This window comes from Rhinolophus sinicus, chromosome 14 (genome assembly GCF_057876585.1).
Source record: "Rhinolophus sinicus isolate RSI-liver-muscle chromosome 14, RSI-T2T, whole genome shotgun sequence".
Lineage (NCBI taxonomy): Eukaryota > Metazoa > Chordata > Mammalia > Chiroptera > Rhinolophidae > Rhinolophus > Rhinolophus sinicus.
Window position 1 is genome coordinate 129,991,986 of NC_142514.1, and position 20,333 is coordinate 130,012,318.

The following is a 20,333-nucleotide window of genomic DNA, read 5'->3' on the forward strand; positions in this document are numbered from 1 at the left end:
ACAGCCCAAAGTGCTCTTTTTAACTGTTAACAGGATTATCAAGGCCTTGAACAAGGCCCAGGCCTAAAAATCAATAGTTATCTCCAACTATGTATGAGACTGTTATACTTAAACGACGGACAATATCTTTTGGCGCACCAGATACAATTTTAGAAGTAGGCAACGAAACTATTCACCAAAAAAGTTTAATGTTTAAATGTTACCATGTCTAGGCGCTTGACAGATGCCAAATACATTGGTGAGCCTCATGGATTTGTTAGATGGGTCATTAAACCACAAAACCGAATGAACAGCAGAAAAAGGAGAATGACAAATAAGAATCCCGCTCCCTTTTTTTATAATTTCGTTGTGACTATTCTGGGGGGCCTCATTGCCCTCATCTGTAAAAATGAGAAGACAGGAAGGGACCTAACATTTCTTGAGCACCTACTTGATATTATATTTTTTCTTTTTTTAAATTTTATTTATCTATTTATCTATCTATTTATTTATTTATTTTTAAATGCTAGATGTTTCCCGCATGGTTTCTCTTGTCATTGTCCACAGGACTCTGAGAAGCTGTAGGAATATGCAGTCGCCGACTCAAAGCTCAGCTTCATCTCCAACGTTGTGGAAAGGGACTGTACATCATGGGGCAGACCCCTATGTTCCCCCACGCCACTTGGACAGAGCCACTGGGAGTGACCTCTTGGAGGTACCCAGTTGAATATATATTTTTCTCGTTTAGACCTCATTACATCACCCAAAGGATAACCAGTATAGAGTACCCCAGCCATAAAATTCTAGGGTACTGAATTACTCCTGCATGATGCCTTAATAGAGAAAATATCTGCAGATTGCAAGTTACTCTTCCTTTTGGAGCTAAGAGAGCTCAATTAAGAATAAGAAAAGGAAGGTAAAGCAAAGGCAGGGCAGAATAAGAGGTTTTTTCAATGAAGACAAGAAAAACAAGGAAGCTAAAACAAATGAAAGTTCAAGTCTTAGTAATGTTAATTGCAGTTATTTGTTGAACTCTTCTAATGTGCCAGGCACTGCTAATCACTCCTCAGTTGGTGAGAGAGACTGACTGATAGGGTGTCAGACTCGTAAGGTATGGTATGGTTTCTTAATTTTGAGAAAGTAAAATGTGCCTTTGTATGACGTTTTCATGCAGAGAAACATACTCCCCTTGTCTGTTGAGAAGAATGTTTGTGAATATATCTCTACAAATAAAGGATAATCAACTAAAGTATTTCCAAACCAAATTAAAATGTGTGAGATCAGTGGGAGCTGGGAAGTAGGAGACAACTTCTAGTCATAAAGTTAGAAAAGTGCTGAATATTTGGATAAAAGACACATATGGAAGGATAATGCCTTTCAGCAAGCATGTTATCGGTAGCAAAGCAAAAATATTTTTAACTATTGTTATTAAAACTTGGAGGGATATTTTTAAATTTTTCTGATGAGTCAGGGATCATAAATGGAAATCAGTTAATATTCATTATTACTAATGTTAAAAAAATGATTCTGACACTTACTAAAACAGCAGGGAATTTTACCAGGGACTATTGTAATAAGTGTCAAGACTATTGCGGTGAGAGAGATAGGGCTCAACTCTGAATACAGAAAGGCGAGGATTTTTAATCCAGGAGCAGAGTGGGGGATGAAGGAGTTCAGGCCGTGCCACCACAATATGCTGCTTGGTATATTGATTATTTTGAACTGAAGGTACTTGAGAAACAAGTATGCTTTGAACTCCCCTTATCTGCCTAAAGACAGACTCTCCAAAAGGAACTCAACTGTCATAAATCTCCTCCCCAGGAGTTTCATCAAACAGGGAAAATTGACTCTTATCACAGGAGATTAGAAGTCCATACCACACCCAGAGTTTGTCACAAATTATTATATCTCCCAGTTATTCTAATGGCCCATTCATCTTTCCAAAATGTCATTTACTCTCCCTTATATATATAGTGGTATACATCCCTTGCTTTCCCCTATTTTGATGATATGAGCTCTCAAATCTCACTGCTTTTTTTTTTTTTTTTTTTTTGGCTATTCACTTTCTCCCCCTGTGATGCTCCTGCACATGCAGTATTAAAAATTAATAAATTTGTATATCTTTCCTCCTGGTAACCTGCCTGTTGTCAGTTTATTTCATAGACCCAGCTATCAAACCTCGGGGGGTAAAGGGAAACTTTCCTCCCCTGCAGGGATTGGTGGGTGGAAACTTACTAGAGACATCAAGGAGAGGGGGCTTCTTCCTAAACCAACTCGCCAGGGTGATCAGATACGTCGAGGGTGGGGTATGAGGAATTTGATCAGATTTCAAGGGTGATCAGTTAACAAGAGGGAAAGATTCTTTAAACTGACTTAGCAGAATTCTTGCTACATCTGGACTAGGCAGGCATAAGACTCAGGCACAACGCCTAGTTGAGAGGAGAACTCAGAGGAGCCTGACTAAAGTTTGTTCAAGGAGAGAGTCTTTGTTACTAATTTCCCATATGTAAAATACCGCAGGTTTCCTATCAGCATGCTATCTTTATAATATTAATTTAATAAACACAAAAGCTTAGTTACCTATTAAAAATTGTAAATTTTTAACACTGAATTCTCCTACTGTAAAGGATTTCGGGAGCCATCATAGTTGGAGAGGTATTACTACCCACATTTCACAAACGTGTGAACTATAGCTTAGTGTAATCAACCAATTAGCCCCCAACCACAGCTCTTCAAAGTAGCTAGGGATCTTATTTAAGTGTGATTGATTGGAAAACCAAAGTACTTTTGCCTCAAGATGGACCCAGTTAGCTCTAGGTTTATGTAATTCTACTCTCAGAGCTTGATCTTTAGACCATGTAATCTTTCATACACTATCGAAGGACATATAAAAACTGTCTTGCTTGGGACAGAAAGAGGAAATAACTGGAGAAACGGGAAATCCACATAAAGTCTGCAGCTTAGTGAATAGTTACGTATATATTTCAATTTCTTAATTTTGACAAATGTACCATGACAATGTAAGATGTTAACAGTGAGGGAAACTGGGTGAGGGGTATACAGAACTCTCTACTATCTGCAACTTTTCTGTAAAATTATCCCTCCCTCCAAAAAAAAAAACTCTTTAGTTCTTTTTTTTTTTTTAGTGGATCTAATAGACTGCTGAGCCCTCTAGTCAGAAATGCCTTTTAGCCTTTAAATAAATGGTTGTTCTACCTTGAAAATTTTTCAAAGATCAATTATTTATAAAGAAAAAGAAAATTCACAGCCTACCTCGGTATTGTCTTCTAGTATCTTTTAAGCTTCATATCAGGAAATGAGTTTCAAAAGCTAAGCTAAATCCTTCCCATTTCAGTTGAAGTCTATTTCTCATTCACTCAACATTTTTTTGTCTTTTCGGCTTCATAGCAGCTGTTCATCATCACTCATGCAGTGTGTAATCATATGCTCGCAGATCCAGTTTTCTATGGATCTGCGAGCATATGAACAGAACATCATATGGCTTCTTTGAACATTTTAAAATCAATCAGAAGGAATTTACTGAATGTCATTTATGTGCAAAGCAGTATGGTAACTGCAGGGGACGGGAGGAGATAAAAAGGGAAAATTAGACACAGTCCCTCGTACCTTCAAAAAACTTAATATTCTTCCAGCACTACAAATGCCTCATGCATTTAATAATTGTTTACTGAGTACCCACTATGTGCCAGGCACTGTTCTAGGTGCTGGAAATCCTTGATAATAAGCAAAACCAGACAGTTTCCTATCGTCATATACTCATAGGTTACTGTTCACTGGGGGAAACAAACATTAACCAAATAATCGCATAAATAAATATACGATTACAACTGTGGTGAGTACTATAATATGATGGGGAAGTACAAGGTCAGGCTGCTGCTTGCCAACATTGTATCTTTGTACTATTTTTTAAAAGGTGCCCCCATAGAAACAATCCAGAGTAGGCAGTGTATGGCACACAGACAATGCCTTTGAAGAATTAGAAAAAGGCAGCCCTTCTTCTAGGTTGGCACAGGCCTGCTCCATGTGCAAGGCTTTGTGTGTGCAGCACAAGCTGGATTTCAGCTGTTATCACCTCAGCTAGGAACCCTTGTTTAGATGAACAACTTACACAAGCATACATAGCAGCCCTACAAACAGTTTCATGAACACAGAATCAAGTGAGATTTGGGAGGGTTTCCCTGAGGAACAGACAGAAGAATTAGAACTAAAAGAAGAATGGGAGTTAACCAGGTGGAAGGGAAGAGAAAGAGAAACATTCCAGGGAGTGGTAACAGCACGTGCAAAGGCTCTGGGACAGAGTAGGAATATATGCCATTGGGAAACTGAAAGGTTAGTGCTGGTAAAGGACTGAAAAAGTGACAGGAGCTTGGTAACAGGTAATGCTAGAAAAGTAGAGGTCAGATCATGCAGGACCTTGTAGACCATCTTAAGATTATGATGTAAAAATATATCTCTTGCACAGAAAGAATTAGATAAAACACAGAAGGAATTAAAATGGCATTTATTTTATTTCAATTTTTTGTTGGAATTTCATTTATAATAGTGAAATGAACAGGTCCTAAGTACATAGTTTGATAAGTTTTGACATAGGCATGCACCCAGGTAATCTATATCCCATCAAGATACAGATAGAACTTTCTAGCACTTTAGAAAGTTCCCCCTTGCCTTTTTCTATTCAAACTTCTCCCCGCCCCAGGCAACCACTATTCTGGTTTCTTTGACATTTTATTAGTTTCACCTATTCTAGAACTTCAAATAAATGGAATAATTCAGTGTATGCTCTTTTGTCTCTGGTTTCTTTTGCTCAGCATAATGTTTTTGAGGTTTAAAAATGGTGTTAACTTTTAAAGAAAAATGCTGTCTAAATCAGTGGTTCTCAAAGTGTAACAGGCATAAGAATCATCTGGGTAGCTCATTAAATCACAGTTCGCTGGGTCCCATTCTCAGATATTCTAGGTGGCGTGTGCATTTCTAACCAATTCAATGTGCATTTCTCACCAACTCAAGGTAATGCTATCCTGGCTGAGCTTTGAGAACCACTGGCCTAGATGATAAAATCAGAAATGTCTTATGAATTTATTCATTTAATAAACATTATTTTAGTAGTACCTGCTGTGTGCCAGGCACTTCTGTTATAGCTACTGAGGATTTGAAAAATCATGAAAACATCATGGCTCTCCTCTAGTGTCTTGTAGTCTGGTAAGGGAAGACGGGTAAACCAAACGAGCGATTCTAGTTGTCCTAGAAAGTCATTTAAAAAGCGAAAATGCTCTTGTTTTCCAAACTGGATAAAATACTTGCTCTTAAGAAGAAAAGCAAGACTGTATAATGGATCCCATCTTACATACAGGATTCCTTACTGCCAAGCTGAATGCAAAGGTGGTCAGTAAGATGTACTTTATTGAGAGAGTTTTATTGTGTCTAACACTGTGCAAAGGGCTTCCCATACAGCATGTCATTTAATCTTCTCTAACTCCATGAAGCGGATCCCATATTATCCACATGTTTACAGATGAGGGAACTGTAGCTCAGAGAGGTGAAGGGACTAGACAAAGGCCCTACAACAGAGTCAGTGGCAGAAGCAGAACTCAAATTCAGATCTAGTTGATGCAACTGCTGGTCCTTTTGATCACTAACACTTGAAGCTTCTAGAAGAAGGCAACCTTCATAAATAATTTCAGTGCTAGAAATACTAATAACTCCTGTAAGAGAAATATTCAACACAGAATGTGGTACTAGGACAGGATGGGTAGGGAAGTAAATAATTTTAACTGGGTGGAAAGCTGAGAAGTCTTCATGAAGAGGTGGGAATTAGATTGATTAGTCAGTGTTTCCCTAGTAGAGTCTGAGAAGCAGAGACAATCCAGTGGATGCAAATGCTGTCTTACAAACACTAGAAAAAGTACACTCTATTGTGGATTAAGGAAAGTTTATGGAAATGTATTGTAGATTTCAGTCAATAAAATCTCCCTTTATGATTATGGAATGCCTTTGCTTACCAAGAACTGCCTTCTGATTGCTAGTAAACTTTTCTTGTTTCCTTGGTAATAGGAAGGAAGTGTGCTAAAGAGTGGACATTTGTTACTTTAGTCATTGGAGAGGTATATTCCACAGCATAACTTTAGTACTTTGGCATATGATTTGTAAATAGGTGTCTTACTAATCTGAAAGGGAATGGATCATGAAAAGCCTTATGTCATTGGTCTGTAAGTAATGGGTGGCCAAAGAAGAGTTTTTCCTTTGGTAGACATCAGGGCATAAGACTAGAGACAGCAAGATGAGTTTCAAAGCTGTTGCGACATCGCAGATCTGAACTAATGCAGTGCCAACAAAGGTGGAAAGTAAGGGGTTGTTTCCAGAGGTATTTCAGAAATAATATCAACAAGACATGGTATGTGAGGGTTGAAGCAAGAGAGGCATAGGATGACTTGGGTTTATAGCTGGGCCAAATTTCTGGATAATTATCTCAGATAGGGAAAATAGAAACAGGTGAAATTTTTAACTTTTAGTGTTGAGTAAATAGACTTGATGTAATTTTACTTTTTCCCAAATCCAAATATGGTCTTCAAGGATAAATGCAAATTTACTTTTTCCTAAATCCAAATATGGTCTTCAAGATTAATCTAAGAGAAGAGTTTTGCTGTTTGTTTGTTTTTAATGGAGACAATTCTATAATATCTACATAAGAATGTCCAAACCTCCTGAGAATTTTTCTGAAAATTTTTTTGAGCCAAACAGAGGATCCACTTGGAAGCAAGATCTCAACAGACAGAAAAATGCTTCCAAGAAATGACAGTTTGCAGCTTTTATGCATTTGGAATTAAGGAGGGAATGTAAGGAAGATTACAAAAAGGTGGAAGAAAGCAAGGTGAGGATCGGATTACAGGATAGTTAGCAAAATTATGTCCTCTCATGAGGGCTTTAGAAGGAGAGATCTGAAAAGGGGCTTTTCAAAGGTTGTGTTAACACTACCGTGTTTCCCCGAAAATAAGACCTAGCCAGACAATCAACTCTAATGCTCCTTTTGGAGCAAAAATTAATAGAAGAATAACTATAAGACGGGGCCGTATAGTAAAATAAGACCAGGCCTTATATTAATTTTTGCTCCAAAAGACGCATTAGAGCTGATTGTCTGGCTAGGTCTTATTTTCAGGGAAACATGGAGGCTGCCCAGAAACAATGGACAGGATTTGTGTAAGGCAACTTTTACTAAAGAAGTATATTGTGTGCCTGGGGTATGACTACTCACCATGACCTGCCCAGTTAGGAATTTATGATCAGATCACTCTATGAAGTTACTTTGCTTAGGACTCTTTTTTTGTCCACAATTCCAATGTCTTGTCCTTCCAGAAGAGGTTTGTGTGAGCATTAAGTGAAACAATACGTGTGGAAGAGCTTAAGGCATTTATTTGTGCCTGAAAAATTGTTGAATGATAAATTTATTTTGGTTTTTGAAATGAAACATTGCTCTTGTTTTAAAATCACCAGTCTTAATTCTAGGAATAATAATATTATCCACTATTTTCCTCTTCTACAGGTTTGTTTTTTAAAGTATGCAAATAATATATTTTGATTACATGATTATTTTCTGAGATTCTCAGAAACTTTTCAAATGTAGATCAAAACCAGCAATGCCCTATTTGAAAAACACTAATAAAAAAGAATCTGGAAAGTTGAACTAAGAATTAACATTCATTGAAGACTCTATGCCAACCACATTGAGCAATTTATCTAACTTAATCTTCATGACATCCTTGCACCTGTATTTTACAGATGAGAAAGCTGAGATAGAGATGTTAAATTACTAGTTCAAAGTCATAGAGGTGGTAAGCGGTGGAGCTTAGTTTGAATGCACACAGTTCTCAGCTCTGTACCATATGGCTTTATAGTGAGTTGTCAACATATTTATCTCTGGATGGGTAGACCTGAGTATATTCCTTATTTCTTTCTTTCTGCCTCTCTGTATTTTTGGTAGTAAGCATGCATGACTTTTGGGTTGAGGCAAAAAAAAAGATTATTTGAATTTAAAAAGCAATCAGATAATTTATTTTGTAATAAATAGGCCATTCTCATTCATTCCGTGAAAAGAACATCTCTGTATCTAAGTTGATTTTAAGCATTAAATCTGCTATTGTTCGAAGGCAAAGTTTTGTCAGATGCATGGTTCGTATTATGCTCTTAATTCTCTGAAAAATAGACTACAATTATTGACAGGTTAATTAACTGTCATTATCTTAGGGTCTGGAATATTATCGGTAACTTCGCAATTCTGAAATAAGACTTAGGCTATCAACGCCAGAGAAACAGGAGTTTTTTTGTTTGTTTGTTTTGTTTTTTTAAACATTTGTAATCTTTAAATTGTCTGAAAGATTGTTATTCAGCAATAAGAAATTTACTCCCCAATAGATTTACTCCCCATAGTTATCACCATGTGAGGGGTGAAATGTCTAGCTAGTACACTGTTTTGTACACCTGAAACTAATAAAGAAAAATTTGGTTAGGTAAAAAAAAAAGAAGAAATTTACTCCTACATATAAGTTAAAAGTCAGCGCCCATATAGTCCTGATGTTTAATTTAGAACTATGAGGTTAGCCCCTTAAAAGTGCAAAATTGCATTTCTAATTTCTTGGTCAATATTTGGTTTTCCTTTTTCCTGTGCTCATATTGGTTTGTTGTTGTGTGATGTCTCTGGAGTATTAGTCAGTTGGATTGGATAGTGCTGTTTTTGTTGGAATAAGGCAACGTCAGGGAGGTTTTTATGTCGAAAGGGTAATTACATATATTACATTACATGGACTTTGTAAAACAATATGAGGCACTCATGGGGAAACAAAAACAAAAGAAACAGCCTCTAAAAAGGCTGCATTTGGATCCAATGACATTGACACTAATCCCCCATCAGTACATCTTACCAAGGCAAGAAAATAAATATACTTACTTTATGCAAAAATTACTTGCTGCTTTTGGTTTGAAGATATGTAGATGTTTTTAAAATATGTCTGAGAGAATTTTGAATAGATTTCAGATACCAGACAGTTTTTTTTGTTTGTTTGTTTTTTATTTTACAAATGAAGATGTGATAAGTAAAAATAAATGTCTCACTGTAAAATTAACCTCTGGTCGTTCGCAGAATGTAAAAAGAATTTATGAGAGTCTACAAGAGTAAACAAAGATTTATTGAAAGTCAAAGAAGGAGAGAGAGAGTTCTATTTGGAACTGGCAGGAGTTTTGCCAGGGCAGTCGGAGAGAGAGAGCCGCAGAGACAGAGAGGTAAGAGAGATACTGGCAAATGGAGTTTAGCCAAGACAGACTCCAATGAGGAACAAGTTGCACTGCTGAGGAGTGCAGGGGTTTTATATTTTTCCATGCAGGAGGTAGGGTGCTTGTGCTTGTCAGCTTGCAGGGGGCTGCTGTTATAATTGTCTTCTCCTGGGAACTGTGCTGTTCTCGTCTATGATGGATGCCAGCTTGCAAGGGGGTTGTTGTTGCAATTGGGAACTGTTCTGCTCCCATCTGTGATGGGTGTTTGTTTGTTAGTGTGCAGGGGGTTGCTGTTGCGATTGGGAACTGTTCTGTTCCCACCTACCGTGTTTTCCCGAAAATAAGACTTAGCCGGACCGTCAGCTCTAGTGCGTCTTTTGGAGCAAAAATTAATATAAGACCCGGTGTTGTATTGTATTATATTATATTATATTATATTATATTATATTATATTATATTATATTATATTATATTATACCGGGTCTTATATTATATAAGACCCTGTCTTATATTACAGTAAGACTGGATCTTATATTAATTTTGGCTCTAAAAGACACATTAGAGCTGATGGTCTGGCTAGGTCTTATTTTCGTGGAAACACGGTATGATGGATGTAAGGTGCTTGTCAGCTTGCAGGTGCAGTGCTAGCCATGGGAGTTAGAGCCAGGCGGTTAATGTTACAAGCTTGCTGCTGAGCATTAACTCTTTGCCTGTCCCATCCTGCCACCTCACAAGCCCGCTCCTACTAACTCTTTACTTGTCTCATAAATAAATATGTTTTAAAAAGGGGGAGTAAGGAATTAAATTAGTAATTGTACATTTTAAATTTACTCTAACTTAGATTCTTTATTTATTTCTTTGAGAGAGAAAAAGGTGACCTGTGTTTCTTAGATCAAAGACTTAATAGAGCTAGTTAAAGCATTCAGAAGGCTCAGAGTGACAACCGTGAAAAGAGATTTTGATGAGTTAAGTATAAATGCATCAGAAATATATGGATTACACTCCTTAAATTGCACATGAGTTTAAAAGTGCAGAAGAAAACGTGTTCAACAAAATGCTCAGGGACATTCTAAAACTCAAATACTTGAAATGCTTAAGATTTAAGGTGTGTACTTAATGAGACCACGGCTATCCATATCCAGGGTAAATGTGATAACATTCATTAATCGCGTTTCTCTATCCCATGTTTTCTAATCTTAAGGCCAAGAATAGGCAGGCATATTGTATTAGTCAGTATTCTTCAGAAACACAGAACAGCTTTTGTTTTGTTTTTTGTATGTGTGTGTGTGTGTGTGTGTGTGTGTGTGTGTGTGTGTGTGTATAGTATGTATGTATACACACACGAGTATATACATATATGGAGAGAGAGAGAGGTATTTCTCTTAAGGACTTGGTTCCTCAGTTATGGAGTCTGGAACGTTCAAAATCTGAAGTCTATTTGCTGGCAGAATTTCTCTTGCTTGGGGAAGGTCAATCTTTTGTTCTACTCAGGCTTTCCACTGATTGGATAAGGCTCACCCACATTATGGTGGGCAATTCTACTTTACTCAAAATCTACTGATTTAAATGTTAATCTCATCCAAAACACCCTCACATACACATTCAGAATAATATTTGCCCATATATCTGATCACCATGGCCCAGCCAAGTTGACACATAAGATTAATCATCATAGATGCCTAGTGGGCTGATATTGTCTGCTTATTAAATTTGACATTTAGAATACTTAGCAATGCCAGTTCAAATGAATGAATAGAATTCACTGACAAACTTTTAGAGCTGAAAAGGTCACTGGAGACCATATAATGGTATTTGTCAGTGGTGATGCTATTAGCACTAGAGGCAGAGTAATTTTCGTATGTTGGGAATTGTCCTGAGTATTGCAGGGCATTTAGCATCCCTGGTCCTAACGCCTGACTGCAAATAGCTCTCCAATTCACTGTGACAACCACAAAACCATCCTGTAGATTTCCAAACTCTCTAGGGTGGAGGTGACACTCTACATTAAGAATTACCCTGTACTCTCTTTTAGAGGAGGAAATAGATTCACTAAGGTTACTTTTTACCATATCTTATATGTAGACTATTACTTTCCCTCTTTTTTCCCCCTGATTTTCAGCACAGTTAATTTTATCAGACCATTTTGCTGTAAATAATGTGTAAATCTATAATTATGCTACCTAAAATAAGGTTTAAAATATAAGCTTCGAATAGTATGACAAATTATAATGTACAAAGTTGGGTGAGGATTTCAGTTATATCAAAAACTCACACGTGTGAGTTTTGGGTATTAAACTAAAAGCATGAATAAATTACCTCCCAATTTTGAAAAACTTTTTGGAAAGCTGACTAGTTGGGGAAGCATTCATCCAAAACAGTATACATGAAGATATTGTACATCACCATTCATACTGAAAGGGAGCGTTTCTGGGATGACAATTAGCTTTATTTTGGTTAATGAAAACTCACTCTTTAGATATGAGCTTAGATGTTTTTTGCTCCAGGAAGCGATTGTCAACCACATAAATGAAATTCATCGACACCCTATATTCTCTTCATCACAGAAATCATCATCATAGATTGCAGTTGGCATTGCTATCTCCCCCACTGAAATGTAGGCTCTGTAAGGTCAGAGACCTTGTGAAGTTTGTTTGCCTGCCTTTGTGCTCCTAATATTGAGCCCAATGCCTGGCATAGAATAGGAGCTCAATAAATATGTGTTGGGTAGGTGAATAGAAGGGAGCAGCATAAAGAAAATAAACTTCTATCTTTACTGAAAACTATGCACATGTTATTTTCCATTGTGAAGCCTAAGGAACAATAATAATTTTATCATCTGTGTGTTTCACAAGTCCATAGCATTGCACCTAGCATACATAGTTTCTCTCACACTTTATTGAGGTATAATTTATACACAATAAACTGCATTCGTTTAAAGTTTACAGTTCAATGAGTTTTGACATTAGTGTAACCCCTGCCACCAAGATACAGAACATTTCAAACATTCCACAAGTTCCCTAAGTGCCCCTTGGCAGACGTGTTCCCCCTCCACACCCATCTCAAGCAAACACTGATTTGCTTCCTATCACTATAGATTAGTTTCCATTTTCTAGAATTTTATATAAATGAAATCACACAGTATGTACTCTTTTATACATACATACTTCTTGAGATTCATGCATGTTGCATGCATAGGTAGTTTGTTCTTTGTATAGCTGAGTATGTATTTCATTGTATAGATATATAATAATTTGTTTACCCTTTTACCTGTTGATGGATAATTGGGTTGTTTACAGTTTGGGGCTGTTATGAATAAAGCTGCTTTGAACATTCATGGAGAAGTCTTTGTGTGGACATGTTTAAATTTGTCTTGGGTAAATGTCTAGGAGTGGAATTCTGGATTATAGGGCTAATATATATTTAACTTTATAAGAAGCTATCAAACCATTTTCAAAGTGGTTGTGCCATATTTTTATTACCACCAGCAATGCATGAGAATTCAACTTGTTCTGCATCCTTCCCAGCACTTGATATTGTCAGTCCTTTTAATTTTAGCCATGTTGGTGGCTATGTAATAGTATCTTATTATGATTTTAATGTGCATTTCCCTGATGACTAATGATGTTGAACACTTATTGATTATCGATATATTTTCTTTGGTGAAGTGTCTGTCCAAGTCTTTAGTCCATTTTTTTTCCTTTGGATTGTTTGCCTTTCTTTGATTGCGTTGTAAGAGTTCTTTATATGTTCTGAATACAAGTCCTTCGATTGATATATATAAAATGTTTTCTGTAGTCTATGGCTGTCTTTTCACTTTCTTAACGATGTCTGTTAAATAACAAAAGTTTTTAATTTTGATGAAGTTCAAATGGTCAACTTTAAAGAAATTTCTTTTTTCTTTTCAGTCTGAGAAATCCTACCCCATGGTCACAAAAATTTTTCTTCTAAAATTTTTATAGTTTAGCTTTTACATTTAAATCTATCTGACATTTTGAGTTATTTTTTATATATCACATGAAATAAGGATTAGGTTTAATTTTTTTTCCATGTGTGTATCTAGTGGTTCTAGCACCATTTGTTGGAAAAGCTTTCCTACTCCATTGAATGCCTTGACTCTTGTGTCAAAAATCAACTGACCACATATGTGTGGTTCTACCTCTGGGTTTCATTCTATTTCATTCATCTGTATGTCTATCCTTTTACCAATACAATAGTATCTTCATTACTGTAGCTTTATAGTAATTCTTGAAATCAGGTATTATCAATCCTGAACTTTTGTTCTTTTCTACATATATTTTTATGTCCTTTAAACGTTCATCTCAGAGATGACCCTCCTTACCAAGACCAAATATAACCTTGCAACTTTCATATCCCCTGATGCCTTAAAGTGTCTGTATATCTATAAAAAGAAAGGATCATGTTTTCCCTCCTGTTATTCCTAGTTTCATCCTCTGCCCCAAGAGACTATTTTATGTTTTGGCCAGGAGACTCTTTGACTTACCAATAGCTAAAACTTGGTTTTAACTAGAGCATGTAAAGGGTCATGAGGATGGGCAGACGAGGTACTCCTACAAATGCTCAGGTGAATTGCAAAAAGAGATTCCTGTGTGATATTGCAAAAATCATTTGGGGATAAAATTATGATAAATAGAAGAAACATGTCTTTACTATCCACAAGATAAGTCTAAGCTTCTTTACCTGGCATTCTTGTCTCCTCAAGACTTGTATATGTGATGCTCCAGGAAAATTGTTTAACTCTGTTGTGGCTTCCTCACCTCTCTGCACTGATGTTGCCATCATCTGAAATGCCTCTATCTCTCATCTCAGATATCTAAGTTTTCTCCTTCTACAAAGCCTTTTGTAATCTTCTCAACCAGGAGTAATTGTGCCCTTTTTCGATCTCCCATAACACTTATTTTTATCTCTTTATTGTATTTATCATAGTAACATTGTAGCTTGCATTTATTAATGACGTACTATGTGCCAGACCTTGTGTTAAGTACATAACATGCATTATAATTTTTAATTATCATAGACATATTATAAGGTAGTGACTATTGCGATCGTATTGACAGATGAGGAAATTGAGAGACAAAGAAAGTAAGTAATGTACCAAGATCATACAATTCATACATTTCAGTGTTAGGAGTCTAGCTACTCTTAGGGTCTGTTAGACGACAGTCTGTGGTCCTAACTGATATGCTGTTCTATCTCCAAACAGGACCTATTTTATTTGCCTGTCTCAGAAACTCTGGCATAATACTGCAGGCCATCAATAATCCTGTTTGCACATAGCCACCTAGTATATTTGAAAAGTTGGCCAAGGCTTTGGCTTTGCTTGTGAGGTCCAAGGGATACCCTAATTAAAAACCTTTGAATAAAAAAAGATGTAAGAAGACTCCATGTAGTTACTAGTGAGTGTGCCCCAGACAGGGTGGGAAGTGAATCTTTTCTTTGGGTCTAGATACAAGTTCTGTGAGTAATGTTTTGAGTTGGCACAGTTGGCATCACGAAAATAGCTTTCTGTTGTAGTCCTTGGGGGAATTTGGTGAAACTTCTTTGTCAAAAGGAGCTACAAAATAGGAAGAGGTAGACTACCTTTTGGTCTTTCTTGTTAAAAATGTAATTTATTTCAAATAATGAAAGTAACATGTGTACATTTTGGATAATTTGGAAAATACAAGAAAACCACAAAGAAGAAAACTCTCCTATAATCCTACTACCCAGAGATAACTTCTATTAATATTTGAGTCTTCTGTTCTAGTTTTTTTCTGTGCACACACACACATGAATATATTCGTATTTGGAAAATATAACTAATACCAGTTATAGTTTTATAAGCAATTTTTACATCAGCATATGGTAAATATTTTCCTTTGTTTTCCTAAAACTTCATTTTAATGGCTGCATAATATTATATCATAAGGATATCCACAATTTATTTAACCAAATTGTTCGGCATTTAAATTGTTTCTGATCTTTTCATATAAATGCACATACAGGTTTATATCCATCTCTGTTTCCTTAGGAGAGGGAATGGGGAGGGACCTTGAAATCATCACGTTCAAACTTGCGTTTGGAATCTATCTAAATGCAACACACTTATATAACTTGGTTTTATAGCATACATATCAATTTTTTATTAAATCCTTGTTCATGTCAGCAGGATAAATGTACTCTTTCAACAAGATTTGTGTTGAAACTTGATGACCAAATTTCATTTTTTCAGGTCAAATTCCGGTAAAACAGGTTTCACTATCACGAGATGGATTATAGTAAAAATATTTCTAAGCTTTTGCAGGCCCATAATAATAATGTTTGGCTAATATCTTTATAAGGAGATGATCTACTTATTTCTAACACTCATTCATGTCATACTTGTGAAAACTACATGGACCATCTGCCACAGCCAGTACATTTGCATAAAATAAAGAACACTGTGTTGGGTAGAGCAAGGCCTTAAGAAGTCCCATAGGGTATCCAGTTAGCTCAGTTGGTTAGAGCGTAGTGCTGATAACACCAAGGTTGGGGGTTCGATCCCTGCGTGGGCCAGTGAGCTGCACCCTCCTTAAAAAAAAAAAAAAAAAAAAAAAATGAAGTTCCAGTTTTCTCTTTAATGATCACAGTACAGAAAAGATACCACTTAGTGTTTGATGCCTTCATTATGGAAGTTCTGAGCACAAGTATCCTTATGCAAACAAAGAGTTAAGTCTCTGCCTGTAATGAGTGCTAACGGAAGGGATTGGAGTTTTGGGTAAGTTTTGGTAAGGATTGGAATTTTAAGGGAAGGTGTTTTTTAAACTTCTCCGAACCTTAGTTTCTTGCTGTGTAAAAAGCTGGGGAATAAGGTGTATTGAGGGAGGTTGATATTGTGTTAGTATCATCTCTTTCCTACTTCTGCTTTCCTGGTTTTGCTAGTCTGTGTATCTACAAACCATGAGAAATTTGGAGCCAGCCTGGTGGGAGGAAGATCTCTGAAATGTGGGGAAGACTTGGGTTAAAATTCCAGCTCTGATGTTTAATAAATGCTGTGAAATCTTGGGCTAGTCATCTAAATGAGCTTAAGTTGCTTATAAAATGGGACGCTCATAGTAACATCTACCTTAAATACCTTGGGGCTGTCGTGGGTTTCAAATAAGATAAAATTACTTGAATTCTTTGTTATGACAGTAAAAATCTTCCAATGTTCATGAAAAGTCTTTTCTTTACATCTTTTTTGGGCTCCTTTGCCTCCACCTATCACTTTTCTTAGGGTTCTGCATTTCTTCCTTTTGTTCCCATATCAATGAATATGTATTCAGGTGACCTATTTCATGCTCATAGCTCCAACTATTAAATATATGCTGATGTCTGCTGTTGAGCTTCAGACCTGTATATTATGCTGCCTATATGATATAACCACCTACATGCCCCAGAAGGTCAAGGTCAAATGTTCAAAACTCAGCTAATCATTTTTCTCCCCGTACTTGCTCCATCTTATTTTGGTGACTAATACCACCATTCAATGAGTGGGCCAAGCCCCAAACTTGCTATCTATCTTAGATTCAGCTCATTCAATTGCGCCCCTACCCAATCAATCTGAAGTACTGATTTTACTCTCTTAATAGTTCTCTAATATCCTATCCCTTCCTGTTCATTCTCACTGCCATTGCTTAGTTAAAATCCTCATAAATGATTTCCTGGATTACTTGAATAGTCCCTCTGGTCTTTCCACCTCTTTTCTGGTTGCCTTCTTATCTCTTCTCTTCATTGTTGTTACAGTAAAAACATAACTATAATCATGTCATTGTCATTCTGCTTAAAACCAGTCAGTGGCTCTGCATAACTTTCAGGAGGTCCAATTCCTTAGGTTATCACAGGAGGCCCTCTATAATCTCCATCATTTTGAATTGAGTTTCCTTGCTGGTGTTTCTGCCACATTGACCCTTTCCAGGCACAGATTCTTCTTCACTTATAAACATATTTATTTCCAAGTGGCTGTTTTTAGGTTTATTTGTCCCCAAGACTAAAAGGACATCTATTGATGTTTAAGTTTGCAGGCCTAGGATGCAGTGCCACCTAATAGATTCTTTGAAGATTTCAAATCAGACAGACTTATTGTTTATAATAGGAAAAGACTACAATATAAACCCATCAATGGAGTATTGATTATATAAATTACGGTATATTTTTATAGGTTGCCTTAAAAATGAATAAGGGGTATCTACATGAATCTCCAAAATACATTAAATGGGAATACAAGTTGTAGAATTCAGCGTATAATACACACTTATTGTATGAAAGAAAACATAAGAAACTCTTAATAGGGTTCTTGCAGAAAAACGGCACGGACCGAGAAACTCAAGCGGCATGCAGAGATCAGGGAGAACACAGCTTTATTACACCGGCAGGCTCAGCGGGATCCTTCCCAAAAGACTGAGCCCCTAGCAAGGTTTCGAGCAGGCTTTTATGGGTTGGGGACTTCCTTGAGTCAGGGAAGGGGTAGATGTCATCTGGTGATTGGCTCAAGGTGTACCTTGGAGGAGGCTATGCGTAAGTGGGCTGGGGCTTAGGCTGGGGACTTCTCTCTCCCCTCCGGCCACCATTTTAGCTCAGTTCCACGTGGCAGGGAACCATTTGAAGGTCAGTTTCCCCATCAGGGTCACCTCTAGGGAGAACTGAGGGTCTAGACGGGAAGGAAGACTTGTTTGCTACTATGTAGCTTTTTACATGATTTGAATTTTTAAACATTTATAATTATTGCTTAAAAATCAATTAGTCTTTAAAATCACAAACCCGACATGCTCTTTTCTTCTACTTTCTGCACAATCTATCAGCTATCTTTTCTTATAGACCAGTTTCCACTACATTGAACATATGTTGAGGTAGGTAATTCCTCTCCGTGGTGATGCCTATAAGTATAGAAAACTTCTTGGCTGTTACAATGTCTTTGAACTATGCAAGTTAACTGTGGCTGTGTCAAAAGTTTCAGGAGCAGCATTTTCAACAGGTCCAGCCTTTGAGTTGCTAAACAAATGCTTGTCTTTGTCCAGAATTAACTTTATTTACACAGGCATCTGACACTGATCTCCCTCCTTCAGCTACTGTGGATGAAAACAGGGTTTCTGTGGAAAACAGTCTCACTGGGTGATCTGATCATAAATTCCTAACTGGGCAGGTCATGGTAGGTAGTCACGCCCCAGGCATACCACTTTCCTAAAAATTTTATCTTTGCCTTAAGCAAGCCCTGTCCATTGTTTCTGAGCATCTAGGTTAACACACCTTTGAAATAAATAAGCACCCTAAAGAGAGCACATCTTCTTAACTATTCTGTAATCTAATCCCCACCTTGCTTTCTCCCACCTCCATGTAATCTTCCTTAGTGCCCTCCTTGATTTCAAATGCATAAAAAAAGCTGCAAAACTGTCCTTCTTCAGAGCATTTGAGATCTTGCATCCCAGCATATGTTGTCAGTTTGGCTCAAATAAACTTATAAAAATTCTGTACGTTTCTTACATTTACACTCTTAAAGCTTTTCATTCTGACTATCAATGTTCATTATTCTCGCTCATTATTGTTGATGGCATAGATATATGCACGACTGGGTCTTTGTTCTTCAGAATTGTCGTTATTACTGAACAGTTTATCCCATAAGTATTATATTGGTCATTGGCAGTTTTTTTATTACTTCTGTTTTTGTTTCAATACTAGTCGTATGTCTCTTGCTAGTAGCACTGTTAACACTCTAGCTGCCTTTGTTCTTACTGAACATGAGGGTTAATAACATTTGTAATTTTTGTAAAACACTGAAAATTAAAAGCAAATATATGAAGTATACAAAGATCACAAAGTTTGCAAAGTAGTGGTCAGTAGACTGCATTTAGCCTACCTAAATTTTGTTTGGCTGGCATAAAACTTTAAAAATTTGAATTAGGTATCAACATTTCAAAATTGAAGGAGGTGTTTGGTTTGTCTTGAGAGAGGAAAGGCATGGCAGCACAGAGGCTACATAAATAAAATCAGCTGGTGCCTTGCGCTGCTCCGCGCTGTAGAGCAGAGTTCACCTCACACTTCACTCTTCACCTCAGTCCCTGCCCTGCCAGCTTCACTCATGAGGCATTTGAGTTTGCCATCCTGCAAATCAAGGAATTAAATGGGTTAAGGAATAACCCAATGGTCACGTGACTTGGACTAAAATGACCTCACCTGACCACCAACTCCTGACATGTCTGAAAGAGTTGGTACACCTTTGCTTGGGAGCAGAGCTTTGTATTTATGAATATTGATAAGCTGCAGGTGTTTAAGATCTGGAGTGAATTACTTGTAGTTTCCTGATTAAGTTGTGAGCTATTTTATATTTACGTGTATATAGGTTTTTTCCTTTTTTCTTAGAATTTAATTATAGATTTTGTTCCATAATTTCTTGTTGTTTTTTTTTGTTTTTTTTTTTAATTGGGCAATATTGGGGAACAGTGGGTTTTTCCAGGACCCATCAGCTCCAAGTCAAGTCATTTTCACTCTAGTTGTGGAGGGTGCAGCTCACTGGCTCATGTAAGAATTGAACCTGTGACCTTGGTGTTATGAGCACTGCGCTCTAACCAACTGAGCCAACCAGCTGCCCTTTTCTTTAGTTTTTTTTTTTTTTTTTTTTAACCAGATTGGGAGCTTCTTGAGGGTAGTTGTATGTTGAGTTCATTTTATATCCTATAGGCCTCTTATTTTCACTTTATCATAGAGGTCTCCAGTATGCCTAGTGTCAGGCATAGAAAAGGCTTTCAACAAATACTTGAGGGAATGAATAACTGAATGTCTCAATCAGCACCAATTTTGAGCTGGAGTGTATAGATTGATGAGACTTGACTTATTCCCTTAAATTATCAAATTATTTATAGTTCATACTGGAAAGTATTTTTTGATATATTTAAGTGTTTGGGAATAGGAGAAGCAAAGAAAGTTCAGATCTAAACTTACAAATCTTGTGTGGAGCCTAAAGTTGTTAAAAGGCATCCTCCTCCCTCTTCCTAGAAAAGCTATCACAGTGCCAGGATATTGAATTCAGCCGCACATTCTCATGAGTGTCTGTAACATCTAAT

General features: G+C 36.8%; 1 long non-coding RNA gene and 1 other non-coding gene across 2 annotated transcripts in view; both read right to left on the reverse strand.

The window, feature by feature from the left end:
• Window positions 1-507: 507 nt before the first annotated feature.
• LOC141572529 (small nucleolar RNA SNORA73 family) lies at window positions 508-706 on the reverse strand. The gene has a single exon (XR_012497854.2). It is a non-coding gene; the product is annotated as a small nucleolar RNA SNORA73 family (small nucleolar RNA).
• An 11,178-nt stretch (window positions 707-11,884) lies between these two features.
• The window catches only part of LOC109451365 (uncharacterized), a 63,654-nt gene continuing 55,205 nt past the window's right edge, over window positions 11,885-20,333 (reverse strand). Inside the window, exon 4 of the long non-coding RNA XR_012497450.2 lies at window positions 11,885-15,828. This is a non-coding gene — a long non-coding RNA (uncharacterized LOC109451365). The remainder of the gene's footprint in view (window positions 15,829-20,333) is intronic.